This window comes from Coregonus lavaretus (assembly GCF_964263955.1).
Source record: "Coregonus lavaretus genome assembly, contig: HAP1_SCAFFOLD_235, whole genome shotgun sequence".
Taxonomy (NCBI): Eukaryota; Metazoa; Chordata; class Actinopteri; order Salmoniformes; family Salmonidae; genus Coregonus; species Coregonus lavaretus.
Genome location: NW_028161059.1, coordinates 507621 through 527012, shown reverse-complemented (window position 1 = coordinate 527012; position 19392 = coordinate 507621). Strand labels below are relative to the sequence as shown.

Genomic DNA, 19392 nt, shown 5'->3' with positions numbered 1-19392 from the left:
ACTCTACTCCTCTACTCTACTCTACTCCTCTACACTACTCTACTCTACTCTACTCTACACTACTCTACTCTACTCCTCTACTCTACTCTAGTACTCTACTCTAGTACTCTACTCTACTCTACTCTACTCTAGTACTCTACTCCTCTACTCTACTCTACTCTAGTACTCTACTCTACACTACTCTACTCTACTCTACTCTAGTACTCTACTCTACACTACTCTACTACTCTACTTTACTCTACTCTACTCTACTCTACTCTAGTACTCTACTCCTCTACTCTACTCTACTCTACTCCTCTACTCTACTCTAGTACTCTACTCTACTCTACTCTACTCTACTCTACTCTAGTACTCTACTCTACTCTACTCTAGTACTCTACTCCTCTACTCTACTCTACTCTACTCTAGTACTCTACTCCTCTACTCTACTCTACTCTACTCTATTCTACTCTACTCTACTCTACTCCTCTACTCTACTCCTCTACTCTACTCTACTCTAATACTCTACTCTAATACTCTACTCCTCTACTCTACTCTACTCCTCTACTCTACACTACTCTACTCTACTCCTCTACTCTACTCTACTCTACTCCTCTACACTACTCTACTCTACTCTACTCTACTCTACTCTACTCTACTCCTCTACTCTACTCTACTCTACTCTACTCTACTCTACTCTAGTACTCTACTCTACTCTACTCTACTCTACTCTACTCTAGTACTCTACTCCTCTACTCTACTCTACTCTAGTACTCTACTCTACACTACTCTACTCTACTCTACTCTACTACTCTACTCTACTACTCTACTCTACTCTACTCTACTCTAGTACTCTACTCCTCTACTCTACTCTACTCTACTCTACTCTAGTACTCTACTCCTCTACTCTAGTACTCTACTCTACTCTACTCTACTCTACTCTACTCTACTCTAGTACTCTACTCTACTCTACTCTACTCTAGTACTCTACTCCTCTACTCTACTCTACTCTACTCTAGTACTCTACTCCTCTACTCTACTCTACTCTACTTTATTCTATTCTACTCTACTCTACTCTACTCTACTCCTCTACTCTACTCCTCTACTCTACTCCTCTACTCTACTCTACTCTAGTACTCTACTCCTCTACTCTCCTCTACTCTACTCCTCTACTCTACACTACTCTACACTACTCTACTCTACTCTACTCTAGTACTCTACTCTACTCTACTCTACACTACTCTACTCTACTCTACTACTCTACTCTAGTACTCTACTCTAGTACTCTACTCTAGTACTCTACTCTAGTACTCTACTCTAGTACTCTACTCTACTCTACTCTACTCTAGTCCTCTACTCTACTCTCCTCTCCTCTCCTCTCCTCTACACTACTCTACTCTACTCTACTCTACTCCTCTACTCCTCTACACTACTCTACTCTACTCTACTCTAGTACTCTACTCCTCTACTCTAGTACTCTACTCTACTCTACTCTACTCTACTCTAGTACTCTACTCTACTCTACTCTAGTACTCTACTCCTCTACTCTACTCTACTCCTCTACTCTACTCTACTCTATTCTACTCTACTCTACTCCTCTACTCTACTCTACTCCTCTACTCTACTCTACTCTACTCTAGTACTCTACTCCTCTACTCTCCTCTACTCTCCTCTACTCTACTCCTCTACTCTACACTACTCTACTCTACACTACTCTACTCTACTCTACTCTAGTACTCTACTCCTCTACTCTACTCTACTCTACTCTACACTACTCTACTCTACTCTACTCTAGTACTCTACTCCTCTACACTACTCTACTCTACTCTACTCTACTCTACTCTACTACTCTACTCTAGTACTCTACTCTAGTACTCTACTCTAGTACTCTACTCTAGTACTCTACTCTACTCTAGTACTCTACTCTACTCTACTCTACTCTAGTCCTCTACTCTACTCTAGTCCTCTACTCTACTCTACTCTAGTACTCTACTCTACTCTACTCTACTCTAGTCCTCTACTCTAGTCCTCTACTCTACTCTACTCTACTCTAGTACTCTACTCCTCTACTCTACTCTACTCTATTCTATTCTATTCTATTCTACTCTACTCTAGTACTCTACTCTAGTACTCTACTCTTCTCTACTCTACTCTAGTACTCTACTCTACTCTAGTCCTCTACTCTACTCTAGTACTCTACTCTACTCTAGTACTCTACTCTACTCTACTCTACTCTACTCTAGTCCTCTACTCTAGTCCTCTACTCTACTCTACTCTACTCTAGTACTCTACTCCTCTACTCTACTCTACTCTATTCTATTCTATTCTATTCTACTCTACTCTAGTACTCTACTCCTCTACTCTACTCTACTCTACTCTATTCTATTCTACTCTACTCTACTCTACTCTACTCTAGTACTCTACTCTACTCTACTCTACTCTACTCTAGTCCTCTACTCTACTCTACTCTACTCTACTCTAGTACTCTACTCCTCTACTCTACTCTACTCTACTCTACTCTATTCTACTCTACTCTAGTACTCTACTCCTCTACTCTACTCTACTCTACTCTAGTACTCTACTACTCTACTCTACTCTACTCCTCTACTCTACTCTACTCTAGTACTCTACTCTAATACTCTACTCTAATACTCTACTCTAATACTCTACTCTAATCTAGTACTCTACTCCTCTACTCTACTCCTCTACTTTCCGCTACTCTACTCTATTTAATGCTACTCTTTTGAACTCTACTCTGCTCTACTCTACCAGTCTAATCCAGGTGTAGATAACGTCTCACATTCCAGTGTTGAAACTGGTTAACAAGGCTGGGTTTTCTCTTAATTCTACTCCATGCAGCCAATGGCAACGTCCGCTTTAGGTATAACGCCGGGAGCCGCTTGTGGATTTGACCGCTCTAACTCGGTTGTTCCTCCGTCACCACCAAAACAACCGCTATGCACGGATCGGAGAGAATCTAGCCCTTGGTTTCATTTGTTCATCACAAAACAACAGTGACTGAAGGAACCATGTCAATACACAAGCTACCCTTCCACATACATTCTATCCCTACTTGTATCCTGAACATGACCCTGTTGAAATATTCTTCCTTTCTACTGGATGTTATTATATGGAATAAGTCACCTGTAACCACACAATTTCGCTTTTCACTTCCAGTGAATGTGTAAACCTTCCTTTTATCTGTCTGTGGTCCAGGTTCTGTTGATGTGTTTAACATCCTTTTATTATCTGTCTGTGGTCCAGGTTCTGGCTGGCGGTTCAGGAGGTGAAGAAGAGGCCGATCCGGGAGGTCCCTACCAGGGTCCAGGAGATCTGGCAGGAGTTCTTGGCCCCAGGGGCCCCAAGTGCCATTAACGTTGACTCCAAGAGCTACGCCAAGACCACACAGAATGTCAAGGACCCCGGACGATATGCCTTCGAGGACGCACAGGTCTGTAGTGTGTCTGTGAGGAGTCAGAATGTAGTGTTCTGGATGGGGGAGAGTAGAATGCTGCAGCTGAATAGGAACTAATGTTCTGTTAATGACTTATGATGTGACTCTCTAGCCCCGTTTATACCTGGTGCTAACATGCCTCCTTTGTTCTGATCTTGTCCACATTCTGATTTTGCCCACATTTTTAGACAGGTGCAGACGATTAAAAATACATTGTAATATGATTGTGATCAGATCCTCCTGTCCACCTCTGAAGGTAATCAGGGACCCATTGTATCTGGATATCAATCAAGTGTAAACATTGACTTATGGCATCAATGATTGCCTTAAAATAAATACATAAATGTTATTTTGAATATCTGTCGGTTCCAAATGGAAAAAGCATATACAGTGCATTCGGAAAGCATTCAGACCCCTTCACTTTTTCCTCATTTTGTTACGTTACAGCCTTATTCTAAAATGGATTAAATCAAAAATTGTCCTCATTAATCTATACACAATACCCCATAATGACAAAGCAAATGTATTACAAATAAAAAACAGAAATACCTTATTTGCATAAGTATTCCTTATGTAAATACCTCTTTAAGGAATACCTGGAATAGTATAACAGTAATCATTCTACCCCCCCCTGCCCCACCCCACCATTAAATGAAAAAAATATATATATACAGTGGGGAGAACAAGTATTTCATACACTGCCGATTTTGCAGGTTTTCATACTTACAAAGCATGTAGAGGTCTGTAATTTTTATCATAGATACACTTCAACTGTGCGAGACGGAATCTAAAACAAAAATCCAGAAAATCACATTGTATGATTTTTAAGTAATTAATTTGCATTTTATTGCATGACATAAGTATTTGATACATCAGAAAAGCAGAACTTAATATTTGGTACAGAAACCTTTGTTTGCAATTACAGAGATCATACGTTTCCTGTAGGTCTTGACCAGGTTTGCACACACTGCAGCAGGGATTTTGGCCCACTCCTCCATACAGACCTTCTCCAGATCCTTCAGGTTTCGGGGCTGTCGCTGGGCAATACAGACTTTCAGCTCCCTACAAAGATTTTCTATTGGGTTCAGGTCTGGAGACTGGCTAGGCCAGTCCAGGACCTTGAGATGCTTCTTACGGAGCCACTCCTTAGTTGCCCTGGCTGTGTGTTTCGGGTCGTTGTCATGCTGGAAGACCCAGCCACGACCCATCTTCAATGCTCTTACTGAGGGAAGGAGGTTGTTGGCCAAGATCTCGAGATACATGGCCCCATCCATCCTCCCCTCAATACGGTGCAGTCGTCCTGTCCCCTTTGCAGAAAAGCATCCCCAAAGAATGATGTTTCCACCTCCATGCTTCACGGTTGGGATGGTGTTCTTGGGGTTGTACTCTTCCTTCTTCTTCCTCCAAACACGGCGAGTGGAGTTTAGACCAAAAAGCTCTATTTTTGTCTCATCAGACCACATGACCTTCTCCCATTCCTCCTCTGGATCATCCAGATGGTCATTGGCAAACTTCAGACGGGCCTGGACATGCGCTGGCTTGAGCAGGGGGACCTTGCGTGCGCTGCAGGATTTTAATCCATGACGGCATAGTGTGTTACTAATGGTTTTCTTTGAGACTGTGGTCCCAGCTCTCTTCAGGTCATTGACCAGGTCCTGCCGTGTAGTTCTGGGCTGATCCCTCACCTTCCTCATGATCATTGATGCCCCACGATGTGAGATCTTGCATGGAGCCCCAGACCGAGGGTGATTGACCATCATCTTGAACTTCTTCCATTTTCTAATAATTGCGCCAACAGTTGTTGCCTTCTCACCAAGTTGCTTGCCTATTGTCCTGTAGCCCATCCCAGCCTTGTGCAGGTCTACCATTTTATCCCTGATGTCCTTACACAGCTCTCTGGTCTTGACCATTGTGGAGAGGTTGGAGTCTGTTTGATTGAGTGTGTAGACAGGTGTCTTTTATACAGGGAACGAGTTCAAACAGGTGCAGTTAATACAGGTAATGAGTGGAGAACAGGAGGGCCTCTTAAAGAAAAACTAACAGGTCTGTGAGAGCCGGAATTCTTACTGGTTGGTAGGTGATCAAATACATATGTCATGCAATAAAATGCAAATTACTTAAAAATCATACAATGTGATTTTCTGGATTTTTGTTTTAGATTCCGTCTCTCACAGTTTAAGTGTACCTATGATAAAAATTACAGACCTCTACATGCTTTGTAAGTAGGAAAACCTGCAAAATCGGCAGTGTATCAAATACTTGTTCTCCCCACTGTATATGAAAACAATACTTCAAAAAAAATATATATATATATTTTTTTTAATATTGGGAGGTTGTCCCACTAGCTATCATAAGTTGAATGCACCAATTTGTAAGTCACTCTGGATAAGAGCGTCTGCTAAATGACTTAAATGTAAAATGTAAATGTTTTCAGACCCTTTGCTATGAGACTCGAAATTGAGCTCAGGTGCATCCTGTTTCCATTGATCATCCTTGAGATGTTTCTACAACTTGATTGGAGTCCACCTGTGGTAAATTCAATTGATTGGACATGATTTGGAAAGGCACACACCTGTCTATATAAGGTCCCACAGTTGACAGTGGATGTCAGAGCAAAAACCAAGCCATGAGGTCAAAGGAATTGTCCGTAGAGCTCAGAGAAAGGATTGTGCCGAGGCACAGATCTGGGGAAGGGTACCAAAACATTTCTGCAGCATTGAAGGTCCCCAAGAACACAGTGGCCTCCATCATTCTTAAATGGAAGAAGTTTGCAACCACCAAGACTCTTCCTAGAGCTGGCTGCCCGGCCAAACTGAGCAATCGAGGGAGAAGGGCCTTGGTCAGGGAGGTGACCAATAACCCAATGGTCACTCTGACAGAGCTCCAGAGTTTCTCTGTGGAGATGGGAGAACCTTCCAGAAGGACAACCATCTCTGCAGCACTCCACACTCAGGCCTTTATGGTAGACTGGCCAGACGGAAGCCACTCCTCAGTAAAAGGCACATGACAGCCCGCTTGGAGTTTGCCAAAAGGCACCTAAAGACTCTCAGACCATGAGAAACAAGATTATCTGATCTGATGAAACCAAGATTGAACTCTTTGGCCTGAATGCCAAGCGTCACGTCTGGAGGAAACCTGGCACCATCCCTACGGTGAATCATGGTGGTGGCAGCATCATGCTGTGGGGATGTTTTTCAGCGGCAGGGACTGAGAGACTAGTCAGGATCGAGGGAAAGATGAACGGATCAAAGTACAGAGAGATCCTTGATGAAAACCTGCTCCATAGCGCTCAGGACCTCAGACTGGGGCGAAGGTTCACCTTCCAACAGGACAACGACCCTAAGCACACAGCCAAGACAACGCAAGAGTGGCTTCGGGACAAGTCTCAATGTCCTTGAGTGGCCCAGCCAGAGCCCGGACTTGAACCCGATCGAACATCTCTGGAGAGACCTGAAAATAGCTGTGCAGCGACGCTCCCCATCCAACCTGACAGAGCTTGAGAGGATCTGCAGAGAAGAATGGGAGAAACTCCCCAAATACAGGTGTGCCAAGCTTGTAGCGTCATACCCAAGAAGACTCAAGGCTGTAATCGCTGCCAAAGGTGCTTCAACAAAGTACTGGGTAAAGGGTCTGAATACTTATGTAAATGTGATATTTCCGTTTTTTATTTACTAACATTTCTAAAAACCAGTTTTTGCTTTGTCATTATGGGGTATTGTGTGTAGATTGATGAGGGGGAAAAAACGATTTAATCAATTTTAGAATAAGGCTGTAGCGTAACAAGATGTGGAAAAAGTGATGTCTGAATACTTTCCGAATGCGCTGTACTTAATTTTTTCCAATAGAAAATAAGGGAATTGTAAATATGACACTTGTTTTAGATCTATTTTACCTCATAATCGCTGGAGAAAAATGTGAAACCAACCATATTGCAGAAAACTGAAGCATGTCAACTTTCCCACAGTGAAGTTTATGAAACGCTGTGCCATTAAGTAGAGTTTAAATTGTAACTTGCCTTTTAACTGGCAGGGATACTCTCGAATGTCTTAATTATAGGCTACCCCAACATTTTCTGTTTCCTGTTTCTATCATGATAAATATCAGTATGGCCCGTCAGTAGGCCTAATAACAACACATATTAACTGCCAGTTTACTGTTAGTTCCCTTCAGTTGGTATAGTCTACATTATCATTCCATTTCATTACATTGTTTCGTTTACCTTCATTTGCTTCCGCGGTAAACGTCGTCACGGCTGTGTGGTTGTAGCAACAACCACACGGCCGTGACGACGTTTAGCGCGGAAGCAAATGAAGGTAAACGAATGATTACCGCTGATAATATTTTTTAAAAAGACATGTAGGCTAATTAAATGGTTACGGAGCGGAACGCAGACAAGGCCATAACAGTTTGAACCTGACGCATGGCGCAGTACTTGGCCGTGTCGTCACACAGTTCCATGGTTAGTGCAGCCAACAGACGAGGGTGTAGCCTACTATTGGACACTATTCTCCCTATTATAACTCTATGTACACTAATCTTCCAACAGCACCGTGGGTTGATGAACTGAATGTTGCAATTTTCAGAATGACTCAAACCCACCGTTTTCTTTCTTTAGTGCGTAAAGGCTCTCCAAACCAGTTCTTTATGATTCATACAGTGAGGGGAAAAAAGTATTTGATCCCCTGCTGATTTTGTACGTTTGCCCACTGACAAAGACATGATCAGTCTATAATTTTAATGGTAGGTTTATTTGAACAGTGAGAGACAGAATAACAACAACAATATCCAGAAAAACGCATGTAACATTTTTTATAAATTGATTTGCATTTTAATGAGGGAAATAAGTATTTGACCCCTCTGCAAAACATCACTTAGTACTTGGTGGCAAAACCCTTGTTGGCAATCACAGAGGTCAGACGTTTCTTGTAGTTGGCCACCAGGTTTGCACACATCTCAGGAGGGATTTTGTCCCACTCCTCTTTGCAGATCTTCTCCAAGTCATTAAGGTTTCGAGGCTGACGTTTGGCAACTCGAACCTTCAGCTCCCTGCACAGATTTTCCTCACTGTAAATACTTTCCTAAACGTAACAAATTTACAAGATCAGAGTATTTTTAAATCTACCAATTGGTGTTCTTTCATTGATCCCTAATATTCTGAACCATTCTGTCCATATATTCAATTGACAAAATTCTAACTAAAAGGTACATCATATTTAAAGGGATGGCGTAAGATAAATGTTCTGAAAACCCTATTGAATGAAAACTCCACGAGAAAATCATTTGGCCAGCAAGTAGGAGGGTTTTCAACAGTTGAATGAAATGTATTCAGGAAGCCACACCTGCAGAGCGCATTACGCAACTGAATAAGTTAAGTCTGAATACCAAATACTGAGAAGTGCGTAGGAAAGGCATATGTAGGAAAGGCGTAAATTCCTAGGTCTGAATCGGCCCCATAGTGATTGGATCATATTGATTAGATCAAGGTGTAAACGTTGCTTCTATGGAGTCAGATAATAGATGTGGGGTTATGGCTGGGTTGGTACACAGTTAGGTTGGAATGTACCTTCTCTGTTTCAGGAGCACATCTACAAGCTGATGAAGAGTGATTCCTACAGCCGCTTCCTCCGCTCCAATGCCTACCAGGAGCTGCTACAGGCCAAGAAAAAGGTAAACAACTGGCTGAGGAGGTTGGAGACGGACGTCTGACTCTGGGTCATACCTGTATCTCTGGAGGATTACTACAGCTCGGGAACGGGCAGAGGAATTACACTCCAAATCAATATATGGAAACATCAGTCAAACATCAATCAAAAGACAATATAATCTCCTTGTATTGGCAGCAGAGCCAGCAGGACAGGGTTATCAGGAGGCTCAATTATGGCGTCTACAGTACAGCACCTATCACTGTTGTCGTGACGTGACTTTCATTAATCTGATGACTGTTATTTATTGAAATCAACTAACTATGTTTAATTGTTACTCGACTAAATTAATCATGTAACAGTTAACTCATTAGGATTTGGGGAACCACGGAAGAAGTTGTTTATAGAGTTACCATCTCCCAAATTAAACTCTAAAAAGGTCTTTACCTATCAATATGTATAAAACAGTCAACTTATTAATCATTACCTCTTATCAGTCGTCATTCTGAACGGTCGTAGACTTCTTGGATCTGCAAGAACCCCAGCTTTACTTATGATTCAACACTACACAAATTGGCTTAATTATTTATTTACTAACTAACTAATACATGAGAAAAAGTCCCTAGCGGACTAACAACAACATGACTGCTTGGTTACCAAAAGAGGGAGGGGTAGAGAGAGGGAGAGAGAGAGACACAACACTTATCGTACATTTGGAAACTACGCTCACAGTAATCATTTGCTTTGCACACAAACCCACCGCCCGTTTGGAGTAAGAAATCACGAATGTATTTACGCGTTTGAAGGCCTTCATTCACCGTTTATCTCTGTCGGACCAAGCCTTCTTGAAAAGGGTTTTGCTGGTGGTCCTGTGGGTGTAAGGCTTTGATTGGTCACAATGTCTTTCTTCTTAGTTGTCCGGTCACCAGTGGTGAGTTTCTTCAGAACAGCATCTTAGCTCGTGTGGAGAGTCAAGAATTTGAACCTCTTTACAGGCACAGCTGCAGTCTTCAAAGTTCCAAACCATTTCAAGCGTGTAGACCACCGCTCCATGCTTTCTGGTCTGATATGTTCATTCTTAACCTATCCTTTTATACACTCTGGGTAAAAGCGGTGTTCCGTCACGCTGACACGCTCTCTGAGCTCCCTCGGGGCGTGGCTAATCACTGTGCAAAGCTTATATGAAAAACAATGATCTCATTAGAAAACTAAAAAATCCTCTCCTGCTTAAAATTTATGACCAAGGTGTGAGGTGTCAAACAGGCCCAGTGCCCCCCCCCTCCCCTCTTCTGTGGATGAGAAAGGGTCTGGTTGTTGTCAGCCATTTGCCAAGCTGATCTGAGCCCTTGGATCCTCACACAGGACACTGTTATAACAATCCCAGCAGCCTTCACCAATCACCGTTAGAGCTCTGTATTATTGACAGAGTTGTCTTATTGTGGTTCTGTAAAATATGTTAGTGAGTGTCAGTGTTCTTTTCTTTTAGTTTAAAGTGTGTATTTCTTGTTTGCTCGTTGCTTTGACTTGATATTGTTTTGTGTGTCTTCTTTCTTCAGCCGATCCATAGAGCTGTGAATGTCTTCCCTCTATAGAGCTGTGAATGTCTTCCCTCCATAGAGCTGTGAATGTCTTCCCTCCATAGAGCTGTGAATATATAGAGCTGTGAATGTCTTCCCTCTATAGAGCTGTGAATGTCTTCCCTCTATAGAGCTGTGAATGTCTTCCCTCTATAGAGCTGTGAATATATAGAGCTGTGAATGTCTTCCCTCTATAGAGCTGTGAATGTCTTCCCTCCATAGAGCTGTGAATGTCTTCCCTCTATAGAGCTGTGAATGTCTTCCCTCTATAGAGCTGTGAATGTCTTCCCTCCATAGAGCTGTGAATGTCTTCCCTCCATAGAGCTGTGAATGTATTCCCTCTATAGAGCTGTGAATGTCTTCCCTATATAGAGCTGTGAATGTCTTCCCTATATAGAGCTGTGAATGTCTTCCCTCTATAGAGCTGTGAATGTCTTCCCTATATAGAGCTGTGAATGTATTCCCTCCATAGAGCTGTGAATGTCTTCCCTCTATAGAGCTGTGAATGTCTTCCCTCTATAGAGCTGTGAATGTCTTCCCTCTATAGAGCTGTGAATGTCTTCCCTCTATAGAGCTGTGAATATATAGAGCTGTGAATGTCTTCCCTCCATAGAGCTGTGAATGTCTTCCCTCTATAGAGCTGTGAATATATAGAGCTGTGAATGTCTTCCCTCTATAGAGCTGTGAATGTCTTCCCTCTATAGAGCTGTGAATGTCTTCCCTCTATAGAGCTGTGAATGTCTTCCCTCTATAGAGCTGTGAATGTCTTCCCTCTATAGAGCTGTGAATGTCTTCCCTCTATAGAGCTGTGAATGTCTTCCCTCTATAGAGCTGTGAATATATAGAGCTGTGAATGTCTTCCCTCTATAGAGCTGTGAATATATAGAGCTGTGAATGTCTTCCCTCCATAGAGCTGTGAATGTCTTCCCTCTATAGAGCTGTGAATGTCTTCCCTCCATAGAGCTGTGAATGTCTTCCCTCTATAGAGCTGTGAATGTCTTCCCTCCATAGAGCTGTGAATGTCTTCCATCCATAGAGCTGTGAATATATAGAGCTGTGAATGTCTTCCCTCTATAGAGCTGTGAATATATAGAGCTGTGAATGTCTTCCCTCTATAGAGCTGAGAATGTCTTCCCTCCATAGAGCTGTGAATATATAGAGCTGTGAATGTCTTCCCTATATAGAGCTGTGAATGTCTTCCCTATATAGAGCTGTGAATGTCTTCCCTCTATAGAGCTGTGAATGTCTTCCCTCTATAGAGCTGTGAATGTCTTCCCTCCATAGAGCTGTGAATGTCTTCCCTCTATAGAGCTGTGAATGTCTTCCCTATATAGAGCTGTGAATGTCTTCCCTCCATAGAGCTGTGAATATATAGAGCTGTGAATGTCTTCCCTCCATAGAGCTGTGAATGTCTTCCCTCTATAGAGCTGTGAATGTCTTCCCTCTATAGAGCTGTGAATGTCTTCCCTCCATAGAGCTGTGAATGTCTTCCCTATATAGAGCTGTGAATCTATAGAGCTGTGAATGTCTTCCCTCCATAGAGCTGTGAATGTCTTCCCTCCATAGAGCTGTGAATGTCTTCCCTCCATAGAGCTGTGAATATATAGAGCTGTGAATGTCTTCCCTATATAGAGCTGTGAATATATAGAGCTGTGAATGTCTTCCCTCCATAGAGCTGTGAATATATAGAGCTGTGAATGTCTTCCCTCCATAGAGCTGTGAATATATAGAGCTGTGAATGTCTTCCCTCTATAGAGCTGTGAATATATAGAGCTGTGAATGTCTTCCCTCTACAGAGCTGTGAATGTCTTCCCTCCATAGAGCTGTGAATATATAGAGCTGTGAATGTCTTCCCTCCATAGAGCTGTGAATATATAGAGCTGTGAATGTCTTCCCTCTATAGAGCTGTGAATGTCTTCCCTCCATAGAGCTGTGAATGTCTTCCCTCTATAGAGCTGTGAATGTCTTCCCTATATAGAGCTGTGAATGTCTTCCCTCCATAGAGCTGTGAATATATAGAGCTGTGAATGTCTTCCCTCCATAGAGCTGTGAATGTCTTCCCTCTATAGAGCTGTGAATGTCTTCCCTCTATAGAGCTGTGAATGTCTTCCCTCCATAGAGCTGTGAATGTCTTCCCTATATAGAGCTGTGAATCTATAGAGCTGTGAATGTCTTCCCTCCATAGAGCTGTGAATGTCTTCCCTCCATAGAGCTGTGAATGTCTTCCCTCCATAGAGCTGTGAATATATAGAGCTGTGAATGTCTTCCCTATATAGAGCTGTGAATATATAGAGCTGTGAATGTCTTCCCTCCATAGAGCTGTGAATATATAGAGCTGTGAATGTCTTCCCTCCATAGAGCTGTGAATATATAGAGCTGTGAATGTCTTCCCTCTATAGAGCTGTGAATATATAGAGCTGTGAATGTCTTCCCTCTACAGAGCTGTGAATGTCTTCCCTCCATAGAGCTGTGAATATATAGAGCTGTGAATGTCTTCCCTCCATAGAGCTGTGAATATATAGAGCTGTGAATGTCTTCCCTCTATAGAGCTGTGAATGTCTTCCCTCCATAGAGCTGTGAATGTCTTCCCTCTATAGAGCTGTGAATATATAGAGCTGTGAATGTCTTCCCTCTATAGAGCTGTGAATGTCTTCCCTCCATAGAGCTGTGAATGTCTTCCCTCCATAGAGCTGTGAATGTCTTCCCTCCATAGAGCTGTGAATGTCTTCCCTCCATAGAGCTGTGAATGTCTTCCCTCTATAGAGCTGTGAATGTCTTCCCTCCATAGAGCTGTGAATGTCTTCCCTCCATAGAGCTGTGAATGTCTTCCCTCCATAGAGCTGTGAATGTCTTCCCTCCATAGAGCTGTGAATGTCTTCCCTCTATAGAGCTGTGAATGTCTTCCCTCTATAGAGCTGTGAATATATAGAGCTGTGAATGTCTTCCCTCCATAGAGCTGTGAATGTCTTCCCTCTATAGAGCTGTGAATATATAGAGCTGTGAATGTCTTCCCTATATAGAGCTGTGAATGTCTTCCCTCTATAGAGCTGTGAATGTCTTCCCTCTATAGAGCTGTGAATGTCTTCCCTCCATAGAGCTGTGAATGTCTTCCCTCTATAGAGCTGTGAATGTCTTCCCTCTATAGAGCTGTGAATGTCTTCCCTCCATAGAGCTGTGAATGTCTTCCCTCTACAGAGCTGTGAATGTCTTCCCTCTATAGAGCTGTGAATGTCTTCCCTCTATAGAGCTGTGAATGTCTTCCCTCCATAGAGCTGTGAATATATAGAGCTGTGAATGTCTTCCCTCTATAGAGCTGTGAATATATAGAGCTGTGAATGTCTTCCCTCTATAGAGCTGTGAATATATAGAGCTGTGAATGTCTTCCCTCCATAGAGCTGTGAATATATAGAGCTGTGAATGTCTTCCCTCTATAGAGCTGTGAATATATAGAGCTGTGAATGTCTTCCCTCTATAGAGCTGTGAATATATAGAGCTGTGAATGTCTTCCCTCTATAGAGCTGTGAATATATAGAGCTGTGAATGTCTTCCCTCCATAGAGCTGTGAATATATAGAGCTGTGAATGTCTTCCCTCTATAGAGCTGTGAATATATAGAGCTGTGAATGTCTTCCCTCTATAGAGCTGTGAATATATAGAGCTGTGAATGTCTTCCCTCTATAGAGCTGTGAATGTCTTCCCTCCATAGAGCTGTGAATATATAGAGCTGTGAATGTCTTCCCTCTATAGAGCTGTGAATATATAGAGCTGTGAATGTCTTCCCTCTATAGAGCTGTGAATATATAGAGCTGTGAATGTCTTCCCTCCATAGAGCTGTGAATATATAGAGCTGTGAATGTCTTCCCTCTATAGAGCTGTGAATGTCTTCCCTCTATAGAGCTGTGAATATATAGAGCTGTGAATGTCTTCCCTCCATAGAGCTGTGAATGTCTTCCCTCTATAGAGCTGTGAATATATAGAGCTGTGAATGTATTCCCTCTATAGAGCTGTGAATGTCTTCCCTCCATAGAGCTGTGAATGTCTTCCCTCCATAGAGCTGTGAATGTCTTCCCTCTATAGAGCTGTGAATGTCTTCCCTCCATAGAGCTGTGAATATATAGAGCTGTGAATGTCTTCCCTCCATAGAGCTGTGAATGTCTTCCCTCCATAGAGCTGTGAATGTCTTCCATCCATAGAGCTGTGAATATATAGAGCTGTGAATGTCTTCCCTCTATAGAGATGTGAATATATAGAGCTGTGAATGTCTTCCCTCTATAGAGCTGTGAATGTCTTCCCTCTATAGAGCTGTGCATGTCTTCCCTCTATAGAGCTGTGAATGTCTTCCCTCCATAGAGCTGTGAATGTCTTCCCTCTATAGAGCTGTGAATGTCTTCCCTCTATAGAGCTGTGAATGTCTTCCCTCCATAGAGCTGTGAATGTCTTCCCTCCATAGAGCTGTGAATGTCTTCCCTCTATAGAGCTGTGAATGTCTTCCCTCCATAGAGCTGTGAATGTCTTCCCTCCTATTTAGCTGTGAATGTCTTCCCTCCAAAGAGCTGTGAATATATAGAGCAGTGAATGTCTTCCCTCTATAGAGCTGTGAATGTCTTCCCTCCATAGAGCTGTGAATGTCTTCCCTCCATAGAGCTGTGAATGTCTTCCCTCCATAGAGCTGTGAATGTCTTCCCTCTATAGAGCTGTGAATGTATAGAGCTGTGAATGTCTTCCCTCCATAGAGCTGTGAATGTCTTCCCTCCATAGAGCTGAGAATTTCTTGCCTTCATAGAGCTGTGAATGTATAGAGCTGTGAATGTCTTCCCTCCATAGAGCTGTGAATGTATAGAGCTGTGAATGTCTTCCCTCCATAGAGCTGTGAATGTATAGAGCTGTGAATGTCTTCCCTCCATAGAGCTGTGAATGTCTTCCCTCCATAGAGCTGTGAATGTCTTCCCTCTATAGAGCTGTGAATGTCTTCCCTCTATAGAGCTGTGAATGTCTTCCCTCTATAGAGCTGTGAATGTCTTCCCTCCATAGAGCTGTGAATGTCTTCCCTCTATAGAGCTGTGAATGTCTTCCCTCCATAGAGCTGTGAATGTCTTCCCTCTATAGAGCTGTGAATATATAGAGCTGTGAATGTCTTCCCTCCATAGAGCTGTGAATGTCTTCCCTCCATAGAGCTGTGAATGTCTTCCCTCCATAGAGCTGTGAATGTCTTCCCTCCATAGAGCTGTGAATGTCTTCCCTCCATAGAGCTGTGAATGTATAGAGCTGTGAATGTCTTCCCTCCATAGAGCTGTGAATATATAGAGCTGTGAATGTCTTCCCTCTATAGAGCTGTGAATGTCTTCCTTCTATAGAGCTGTGAATATATAGAGCTGTGAATGTCTTCCCTCTATAGAGCTGTGAATGTCTTCCCTCTATAGAGCTGTGAATGTCTTCCCTCTATAGAGCTGTGAATGTCTTCCCTCTATAGAGCTGTGAATGTCTTCCCTCTATAGAGCTGTGAATATATAGAGCTGTGAATGTCTTCCCTCTATAGAGCTGTGAATATATAGAGCTGTGAATGTCTTCCCTCTATAGAGCTGTGAATGTCTTCCCTCTATAGAGCTGTGAATGTCTTCCCTCCATAGAGCTGTGAATGTCTTCCCTCTATAGAGCTGTGAATGTCTTCCCTCTATAGAGCTGTGAATGTCTTCCCTCCATAGAGCTGTGAATGTATAGAGCTGTGAATGTCTTCCCTCCATAGAGCTGTGAATGTATAGAGCTGTGAATGTCTTCCCTCCATAGAGCTGTGAATGTATAGAGCTGTGAATGTCTTCCCTCTATAGAGCTGTGAATATATAGAGCTGTGAATGTCTTCCCTCTATAGAGCTGTGAATGTCTTCCCTCTATAGAGCTGTGAATGTCTTCCCTCTATAGAGCTGTGAATGTCTTCCCTCTATAGAGCTGTGAATGTCTTCCCTCCATAGAGCTGTGAATGTCTTCCCTCTATAGAGCTGTGAATGTCTTCCCTCCATAGAGCTGTGAATGTCTTCCCTCCATAGAGCTGTGAATATATAGAGCTGTGAATGTCTTCCCTCTATAGAGCTGTGAATGTCTTCCCTCCATAGAGCTGTGAATATATAGAGCTGTGAATGTCTTTCCTATATAGAGCTGTGAATGTCTTCCCTCTATAGAGCTGTGAATGTCTTCCCTCTATAGAGCTGTGAATATATAGAGCTGTGAATGTCTTCCCTCTATAGAGCTGTGAATATATAGAGCTGTGAATGTCTTCCCTCTATAGAGCTGTGAATGTCTTCCCTCTATAGAGCTGTGAATATATAGAGCTGTGAATGTCTTCCCTCTATAGAGCTGTGAATATATAGAGCTGTGAATGTCTTCCCTCTATAGAGCTGTGAATATATAGAGCTGTGAATGTCTTCCCTCTATAGAGCTGTGAATGTCTTCCCTCTATAGAGCTGTGAATGTCTTCCCTCTATAGAGCTGTGAATGTCTTCCCTCTATAGAGCTGTGAATGTCTTCCCTCTATAGAGCTGTGAATGTCTTCCCTCCATAGAGCTGTGAATGTCTTCCCTCTATAGAGCTGTGAATGTCTTCCCTCCATAGAGCTGTGAATGTATAGAGCTGTGAATGTCTTCCCTCTATAGAGCTGTGAATGTTTTCCCTCTATAGAGCTGTGAATGTCTTCCCTCTATAGAGCTGTGAATGTCTTCCCTCTATAGAGCTGTGAATATATAGAGCTGTGAATGTCTTCCCTCTATAGAGCTGTGAATGTCTTCCCTCTATACCCTCTATAGAGCTGTGAATATATAGAGCTGTGAATGTCTTCCCTCTATAGAGCTGTGAATATATAGAGCTGTGAATGTCTTCCCTCCATAGAGCTGTGAATATATAGAGCTGTGAATGTCTTCCCTCTATAGAGCTGTGAATGTCTTCCCTCCATAGAGCTGTGAATGTCTTCCCTCTATAGAGCTGTGAATGTCTTCCCTCTATAGAGCTGTGAATGTCTTCCCTCTATAGAGCTGTGAATGTCTTCCCTCTATAGAGCTGTGAATGTCTTCCCTCTATAGAGCTGTGAATGTCTTCCCTCCATAGAGCTGTGAATGTCTTCCCTCCATAGAGCTGTGAATGTCTTCCCTCCATAGAGCTGTGAATATATAGAGCTGTGAATGTCTTCCCTCCATAGAGCTGTGAATGTCTTCCCTCTATAGAGCTGTGAATGTCTTCCCTCCATAGAGCTGTGAATGTATAGAGCTGTGAATGTCTTCCCTCTATAGAGCTGTGAATGTCTTCCCTCTATAGAGCTGTGAATGTCTTCCCTCTATAGAGCTGTGAATGTCTTCCCTCTATAGAGCTGTGAATGTCTTCCCTCTATAGAGCTGTGAATGTCTTCCCTCCATAGAGCTGTGAATGTCTTCCCTCTATAGAGCTGTGAATATATAGAGCTGTGAATGTCTTCCCTCCATAGAGCTGTGAATGTCTTCCCCCCATAGAGCTGTGAATGTCTTCCCTCCATAGAGCTGTGAATATATAGAGCTGTGAATGTCTTCGCTCCATAGAGCTATGAATATATAGAGCTGTGAATGTCTTCCCTCCATAGAGCTGTGAATGTCTTCCCCCCATAGAGCTGTGAATGTCTTCCCTCCATAGAGCTGTGAATATATAGAGCTGTGAATGTCTTCCCTCTATTTAGCTGTGAATGTCTTCCCTCCATAGAGCTGTGAATATATAGAGCTGTGAATGTCTTCCCTCCATAGAGCTGTGAATGTCTTCCCCCCATAGAGCTGTGAATGTCTTCCCTCCATAGAGCTGTGAATATATAGAGCTGTGAATGTCTTCCCTCTATAGAGCTGTGAATGTCTTCCCTCTATAGAGCTGTGAATGTCTTCCCTCTATAGAGCTGTGAATGTCTTCCCTCTATAGAGCTGTGAATGTCTTCCCTCCATAGAGCTGTGAATGTCTTCCCTCTATAGAGCTGTGAATGTCTTCCCTCCATAGAGCTGTGCATGTCTTCCCTCTATAGAGCTGTGAATGTCTTCCCTCTATAGAGCTGTGAATATATAGAGCTGTGAATGTCTTCCCTCCATAGAGCTGTGAATATATAGAGCTGTGAATGTCTTCCCTCCATAGAGCTGTGAATATATAGAGCTGTGAATGTCTTCCCTCTATAGAGCTGTGAATGTCTTCCCTCCATAGAGCTGTGAATGTCTTCCCTCCATAGAGCTGTGAATGTCTTCCCTCTATAGAGCTGTGAATGTCTTCCCTCTATAGAGCTGTGAATGTCTTCCCTCCATAGAGCTGTGAATATATAGAGCTGTGAATGTCTTCCCTCTATAGAGCTGTGAATGTCTTCCCTATATAGAGCTGTGAATGTCTTCCCTCTATAGAGCTGTGAATGTCTTCCCTCCATAGAGCTGTGAATGTCTTCCCTCTATAGAGCTGTGAATGTCTTCCCTCCATAGAGCTGTGAATGTCTTCCCTCTATAGAGCTGTGAATGTCTTCCCTCTATAGAGCTGTGAATGTCTTCCCTCTATAGAGCTGTGAATGTCTTCCCTCTATAGAGCTGTGAATGTATTCCCTCCATAGAGCTGTGAATGTCTTCCCTCTATAGAGCTGTGAATGTCTTCCCTCTATAGAGCTGTGAATGTCTTCCCTCCATAGAGCTGTGAATATATAGAGCTGTGAATGTCTTCCCTCCATAGAGCTGTGAATATATAGAGCTGTGAATGTCTTCCCTCCATAG

General features: G+C 42.7%; 1 pseudogene across 1 annotated transcript in view; it reads left to right on the top strand.

The window, feature by feature from the left end:
* The window catches only part of LOC311121139 (regulator of G-protein signaling 7-like), a 79896-nt pseudogene extending 70757 nt beyond the window's left edge, over nucleotides 1–9139 (top strand). The window contains exons 11-12 of the transcript in view: nucleotides 3244–3430; nucleotides 9011–9139. The product of the transcript in view is annotated as a regulator of G-protein signaling 7-like (transcript). The remainder of the gene's footprint in view (nucleotides 1–3243; nucleotides 3431–9010) is intronic.
* Nucleotides 9140–19392: the final 10253 nt, after the last annotated feature.